At 48.7% G+C, this 7,025-nt stretch overlaps 1 long non-coding RNA gene across 1 annotated transcript; it reads right to left on the reverse strand.

The window, feature by feature from the left end:
• Window positions 1–4,308: 4,308 nt before the first annotated feature.
• LOC109310470 lies at window positions 4,309–5,463 on the reverse strand. Its single transcript, XR_002101210.1, has 3 exons — window positions 5,291–5,463; window positions 5,062–5,127; window positions 4,309–4,468 (listed from the first exon to the last, which is right to left on the reverse strand). It is a non-coding gene; the product is annotated as an uncharacterized LOC109310470 (long non-coding RNA).
• Between the last annotated feature and the right edge of the window lie 1,562 nt (window positions 5,464–7,025).

Genomic DNA, 7,025 nt, shown 5'->3' on the forward strand with positions numbered 1-7,025 from the left:
GCATGGGATGGCTGATAACATGGCGAATGCTAAAATATCTGTCTATAAACCAGTGGTGTCACCACCTGTGATATCCAGTGTATACAGCTGGTCATCTCATTCCAGAAAGAATTTGGCAGCACCTGGAGGAATCCAGGGAAGAGCAATGAGAACCATTAGGACCGCTGACAAGGGACAGCTCTTGAGAAGCAAAACAATCTAAACAGATTTTCAAGGTATGCAAAGGATCATGGTCCTACTACTGTGATTTTGTATCACAGTGGTAAAATAGGGAGTGCAGTCTTTTCAAAATGCCCTGTCATTGTCATTCACTTGTATCACTTATTTTCTTGAAATGGGGCAGCTTCCTCTGTTTTGTGGAAAAGGACACCTTGCTTTAAAAACATTAATGACATACTTGTGCTGAGTTGGATTTTCCTCTTTCACAAATTCTTGCTGACATGGCAACCAGTGCTGGGACTTACTCAGTCTCCAGAATAACCCTAGGATAAACTTCTGTTAAGGAGTCAGCTCCTTTGCTCTTACTGTATACATAAGAAGCTAGTACAGGGTAGCCAAGTGCATTGTAAATTCACCACTGGTTTGCCCCATAGCAACTTCCAAAGGCCTGAGGCCCTGATCTGCTGCAATATCACCAGGTCCCCCAGCCTGCCTCTCCTGTGAATAACAGTTGTCCAGCTTCACCTTCCTTTTCTCCTTCCCTCCCACAGTTATGCTTCCTCCTCTCACTGGAGCAGACAGCGAGAGAACGCAGTACAGCTGCTCTCTATCTTTATGAGCTTTTTCCTTTCCAGTTTTCCCTACCCATGCTCATGGAACCCCACTACATAAATTACTGAGGCAAAAAGAGCCTGAAGGGAAAGCAGTGATATAGACAGGTTAACAAAGAGATCGGCAAAATCTTGAGGCAGCCTCTGATATATGTTGGATCCCTTGTGAAGGAACCTTCCCTGCTATGGGGAGCATGTACAAAGGGAAAAGGAAAAGAAAACCGCAGAGCCTGGGAAAACTAGTGAGGAAATTCCTCCATATATACCAGGTTAGGAGTAGGTAGAGAGACCTGAGAGGTCCCTGGTCCCAGCATTAGAAGAGGAATAGAAGAAAGGCTGTATCCCCTTTGCTCAGAAAAGGGGAGGGGCATGTATCTCCTGATACAGGGGCTGCCATTAGGAAGATGCTTTGCCTTTGTTATGGCAGAGTTGTCTGCAGCAGAAGGCTGTCATCACAGCAGGCACACCTAAAATAGCATGTAATGTCATGCAGAAAGTTTTCACCAACCTGATCTAGTAGCCTTAAGCAGTGTCAGGTAATAGCATGCATAAACACCACCTCAGACTGTTTGGCAGAGTCTTTTTGAAACAGGAAGAGATACAGGTCATATCTACCCTTCACTACATTCATGCAACCCTATTGAATCCTCAAGTGTTTTCACTGCAGATGTGCCTAGCTTACAGTGAATATAAAAAGACAAAGTGAAAGAATGAGGATACAGGCGTGTAACCGAGAACAAAATTAAACAACAGAGCAGATTCTTGATGTTCAAGCCATGATTATGACTCGAGGCATGTTTTTTTTTTTTTTTTTTTTCCCTGTTTTTTTGCACCGGTCCTGGAAGCACTGCAATACCAGGTCAATGCATGGAGTGGATGGAGCACGCTCCGGTTCCACCACCCAATACCAAAAAAAATCTGCTCAATATAGACCTCCTATGGAGGACATATCAGAGACAATTACCCTGGGGAGCCTGTGGAATAGGACCTCACCAGAAGGTCAAGACCCCTTGCACACTCAAGCAGTGCCCCCAGTCTCCTCGTCCCACAGCTCTTGCTCAGGGCAGGAGGAGGCATGTACCCTTATAAAGAGCTCTGGAGATGCATGGTACTCTACTGGAGCAGAGAGACCCTGAAGGATGTCACTTTATCTGAACAGGCTGGTGTTGGTGAGTTTCCCCCAGCTACTTTCCTCTGTGTGATCCTCACAGTTGCTGAGACAAGAGTACAATAAAGAACAGCAGCAAACTGCAGAACTGGTAGCCATGAAGGTTATACAGTCTACAGACCCTGAGGAAGAATTAGCGTGCTGGGGCATGTCCCAGTTAGTACACTTCCCAGATTAAAATGAGTGTCTTGTATTACCTGGGAAACATCACTTCAAGGATTATATCCTTCGTAAACACATTGACAGATAATGGGAAACTAGACCCTTTCTCACAAGGTTGTATTACTGAGTCACTCTTCATTGGCAGGGATTAACCCTGGCTGAACAAAGCATGTGCTTCTAATTGCTTTTGACTTTCATTTTGAAATGAACAAACTGCTGTAAACACAGAAGAAACTAACAACTGCATTTGTCAGAAGTGACTATGGAACTGAGGGGAGTGGGGTGATGATGCCATCTTGGGGCATTTGACTTGCAATGCTTGGGCATTTTTTTCAGCAGTACTGGGCACACAGAGCTCTTTACTCATCCAGCCTGCACATTTTCCCTTCTCACTTCCTTGTTTTCCTTCTTTTTCTGTTTGCCTTCTTTTTTTGTGCTAAATTATTTCTTCTTGGAATTTCCATCCTTCAGATGTTTGTAACCTTTTGTCATGTCCATCTGTCCCACCTAACCATTTTGTAGCTAAGTTCTATGAATATTTTCATAGTGTTAAAGTGATGTTGTAGCTGTTATGGTCCAGGAATTGAGAGGCAAGGATTTTTAGGGGTTATTTTTTATTGGACAAACTGCATAGTTGAAATTAATATTTTCCCCCTGTAGACTCCTCTCCCTCAAACTTGTGGGAAAGCATAATCATGAAAGCTGTGTCAGGGACATACTGGCCAGTCTACAAGTTAGTCCCTGTAGAGATTAGGCTGTCGGCATTAAAACCTGAGTTCAGTTTGCTGTTTTTCCATAGACTTCGCTTCTGAGCCTGGGCAAGCCACCTAGCCTCTGTGGCTAACTGGCTTTTGTTGCCCCTCACCGTTAAAATCAGGGTAGTAATACTTACCTACCTCACAGGCATGGTGTGAGGTATGATACAGATTGCAAAACGCTCACATAATACCATTATGGATGTCCAACAGTTACGGTTCTTAAGATAAACAGTCTTGGGTACTTCGGCTGTGACACAGCAGCAAAGAAAGATCTAACATCAAGTGTGGGACTCCATCTGTAGAGAAAGAGCTGAGTCTTGTCTATGCTTCTTTTCTAATGTTGAGTCTCTTGCCAAACCATGCTGGTTGCTTATTGGGACTTTTGTGCTTCTCTCAACAGGGCTGGTCCTGCACTTTCATAGTTTGTAGGGTTGGAAGGGACCCGAGTGTATAATCTAGTCCGACCCCCTGCCATGGCAGGAAAGAGTACTGAGGTCAAACGACCCCAGCAACGTGTACATCTAGCCTCCTCTTAAAGACCCCCAGGGTAGGAAACCTTTCCACCATTTTCTAAGATGGTGGATTTTAATTCTTCTTTGTGCATTGCATGCCTCTGTTCTCTATGCCCTGCAGTGTTTTAGGTTTTTGCTGTCCTGCTTCTGCTCCTGTTATTGCTGAGACTGCTAAGCAGTGACCATGTGTTTCCCAATCTCTTGCTCTGTCAGTTCTCCCCAAAGAACCAGATACTCAAATCTCTGCTCCTCTGGTCCACCTCTTTCTGCATCATTCTATTTCAGATTAACCCAGCTGTTGACAACCAAGGGGCTTGTGGAACTGAAACCCAGGCAGTTATCAAGCCCCAGGGCACTGAGCTATTTTTTTTAAAACTGGTGAGACTGTAAACAGGGCAGGTTTTTTTCCTGCAAACTTCATGCCCCCACCTCTACCCCACCCACTGATATATTTGCAAATGGTATTGCTGTTTTGCTTTGTGTTTATCCAGTGCTGGGTACAGTGATATCTGGCCCATAACCAGAATTCCTGACTACTAATAAAAACAAATAGTACAGGCAAGAGCAATCTGATTGGTAAGGGAGAGGCAACAATGACTCCTACAGCCAGCCCTTCACAAAGGTGTACACTATTTGAAAATATTTTTCCTTATGCCTGAAGCTCTGCTGGAAAAAGTAGAACCAAACCTTGTCTACAAGCTACTGGATCTGGAAAGCCAGTGCTTCAGCTCATGCATGAAGCTTTAGCTTCAAGGCACACTTGGGGGACAGTATCACCCACCAGACAGAAATTGAGTCCGAGTTGACTTGAAATTTTGTAAATGGAAATAGCTAAGATACTGAATAAATCAGGCATTTTATTTCTCAGATCACATTCTTTATTTTAGATCATCCTCAGATCAGCATTTATAAGAAAAAGTAAAATACTCATTGCCATATAAAAAGGAAAACCTCTTATTTTTTGACATGCAGAATATTTACAAGGGAACAGAAAATATCCAGTTTAGTGACAGCAGCTACATTTCCCAGACATAGGCTCTTTGCAGATACAGCCCTTGGCACAGTTGCTGCACCCAGCAGGGCAACAGGAACAACAGCCTGAAAGGGGGAGAGAATAAAAAAAATCAAGACAAGTGATTAGAGAAGCCATCAGTAAAGTCTCATCCTATAAGAACATGAGGAAAGTGCCATGGAAAACTGGATTTAAAAAAGGAGAAAAGTACTTGTGGAACAGACCTTGTGGCATGTTAAAACAGCTCCCTTGTACCTTTATTACAGACTGCCTTTTGATTTGAAAAAAAACAAACAAACAAAAAAGAAGACTATTGGGTCCCTTTCTGCCTCAGCATCGTTTATGGAATAGAGCAGATATAGCTAGTTCTCCAGGTGTTGGAAAAAAGAAATCAAACTGAAAAGACACCGGAGAGCCCGGGAACCCTGTGCAACACCACCCTTGTCAACCTCCCCTCAGCGATTTCAGCAGCAGAGCACCAAACCTTCAAAGGGCAAAGGCTGCCTTCAGCTTCATGCACTTCGCCGCAGAGCCCTGACCCCTGCTCACCCATGCGGAGTGCCAGGAGCAACCTGCAGGGTCTGCCTTTCCCCTGCCCGGGTCCGGGCTCGGGCTCGGGCTCGCTCCCAGGGGCAGAACTCGCCTCCGTCTCTAACCAAGGAGGAAAAGTACTACTCACTCTTCTTGCACGAGGTGCAACGGCAGTTCTTGCACTTGCAGGAGCCAGCACAGTTGCAGGAGCCACCTGGAGACACACGAGCGGGGTGATTAGCATCAGGGCTGCACTACGTCAGCGAGAGCAGCCGAGCGCGGGTGCCAGCCACGTGCCCGGGCAGCGCAAGTCCCGTTATGGCACCGGGCGCTCCAGCTCCCGCGGCTCGACCGCAGCCCGAGGGCGGGTCACTCACCAGTGGCGCAGGTGCAGTCCTGGGGGTCCATCACGGCAGCTTCGGGTCTGGTCTGGGCGGAGCGGAGCGCAGGGATCGGACGAGGCGTTTGCTCCGGAGTCGCCGCCGCCGCCTCTTATTAGTGCCGGCGCGTGGGAAGCGAGTGCAAAGCGCCCGCCCAGCCCCGCTGCGCCCGGCCCCGGCCCGGAGTGCAAAGCCCCGAGGCCCGCCCGTGTGCACCGCCCCCGCCCCCGCTGGGCGCCGCGTGCAAACGCCGAGCCCGGTGCAAAGGCCCGGGCCGGGCGCGGTGCGCAGCGGACACTGCCGCGCCTCCCTGCCGGCTCCGCTTGGCCGCGCACCCGGCTGGTCAGGAGCCTCCTCAGAAGCGGAGCCTCAGAGCCCTCCTACGTGTTTCCCAGAAGGAGAAACGCTCGGCTCGGCTCGCAGGGATCCCGACTTAGCTCCGGAAGTCACGAGAAACTCATAGCACCTCCACAGCCTGTGAGATAGGCGCATTAGGCAGCCTCACCCCTCGTTTCATACTACCTACTATGAAACGAAGGGTGAGGCTGCCTAATGCGTCGCATAGTCGGTAAGTCGGAAGGGACCTGAGCAGATCATCAGGCCCAACCTCCTGCTGCGGGCAGGATCCAGCCTCCTTTTAAAGACTCCCAGGGTAGGAGCCAGCACCACTTTGCTTGGAAGTTGGTTCCAGATCCTAGCTGCCCTGACAGTGAAGTAGCACCTCTTGATGTCTAGTCTGAATCTACCCTCTGCTGGCTTGTGACCGTTATTTCTAGTCACTCCTGGTAGTGCTTGGGGGAACAGGGACTCCCCCAGTGCCTGCTGATCCCCCCTGACTAGTTTATAATAGGCCACAAGATCCCCCCTCAGCCTTCTCTTCTGGAGGCTGAAGAGGTTCAGGTCCTGTAACATCTCATAGGGCCTGTCCTGCTGCCCTGATCATGTGAGTGGCCCTCCTCTGGACCCTCTCCATGCTGTCCACAACCCTCCTGAAGTGCGGCACCCAGAACTGGACGCAGTACTCCAGCTGCGGCCTGACCAGTGCTGCATAGAGGGGGAGGATCACCTCCTTGGACCGCTTGAGATGCATCTGTGGATGCATGACAAGGTGCGGTTGGCCTTCCTGACTGCTTCCCCACACTGCCGGCCCATGTTCATCTTGGAGTTTATAATGACTCCAAGATCCTATTCTGCCTCTGCACTGATGAGAAGGGAGTTCCCCAGCCTGTAGGTATGGTGCTGGTTCTTCCCCCCCCAGGTGTATCACCTTGTACTTGTCAGTGTTGAATCCCATCCAGTTCTCATCTGCCCACCCCTGTAACCTGTCCAGGTCTGATTGCAGCCTATTCCTCCCTTCTAGCATGCCCACTTCTCCCCACATCTTAGTGTCATCTGCAAATTTGAGCAGGGTGCTTTTTACCCCTTTGTCCAAGTCACTGATGAAGATGTTGAACAGTGCGGACCCGAGGACCGAGCCCTGGGGAACCCCACTGCCCACATCCCTCCAGGTTCAAAATGACCCATCCACCACCACTCTCTGGGTGCGGCCCTCCAGCCAATTAGTGACTCATCTGACTGTGTAGGTATTGCCACAATCTCCTAGTTTTCTAATGAGAATGGGGTTTCCTTGCTATCCTTGATGCCCAGAACATGCCCTGTAGCCACAGACTTGCAGGGTTTTAGTTCAGTGGTTCTCCACCTTTTTTGTACCAGGACCCAGTTGTGAACAGTC

The sequence above is a fragment of the Crocodylus porosus genome, unplaced genomic scaffold (assembly GCF_001723895.1).
Source record: "Crocodylus porosus isolate Cpor-Errol unplaced genomic scaffold, CroPor_comp1, whole genome shotgun sequence".
Lineage (NCBI taxonomy): Eukaryota > Metazoa > Chordata > Crocodylia > Crocodylidae > Crocodylus > Crocodylus porosus.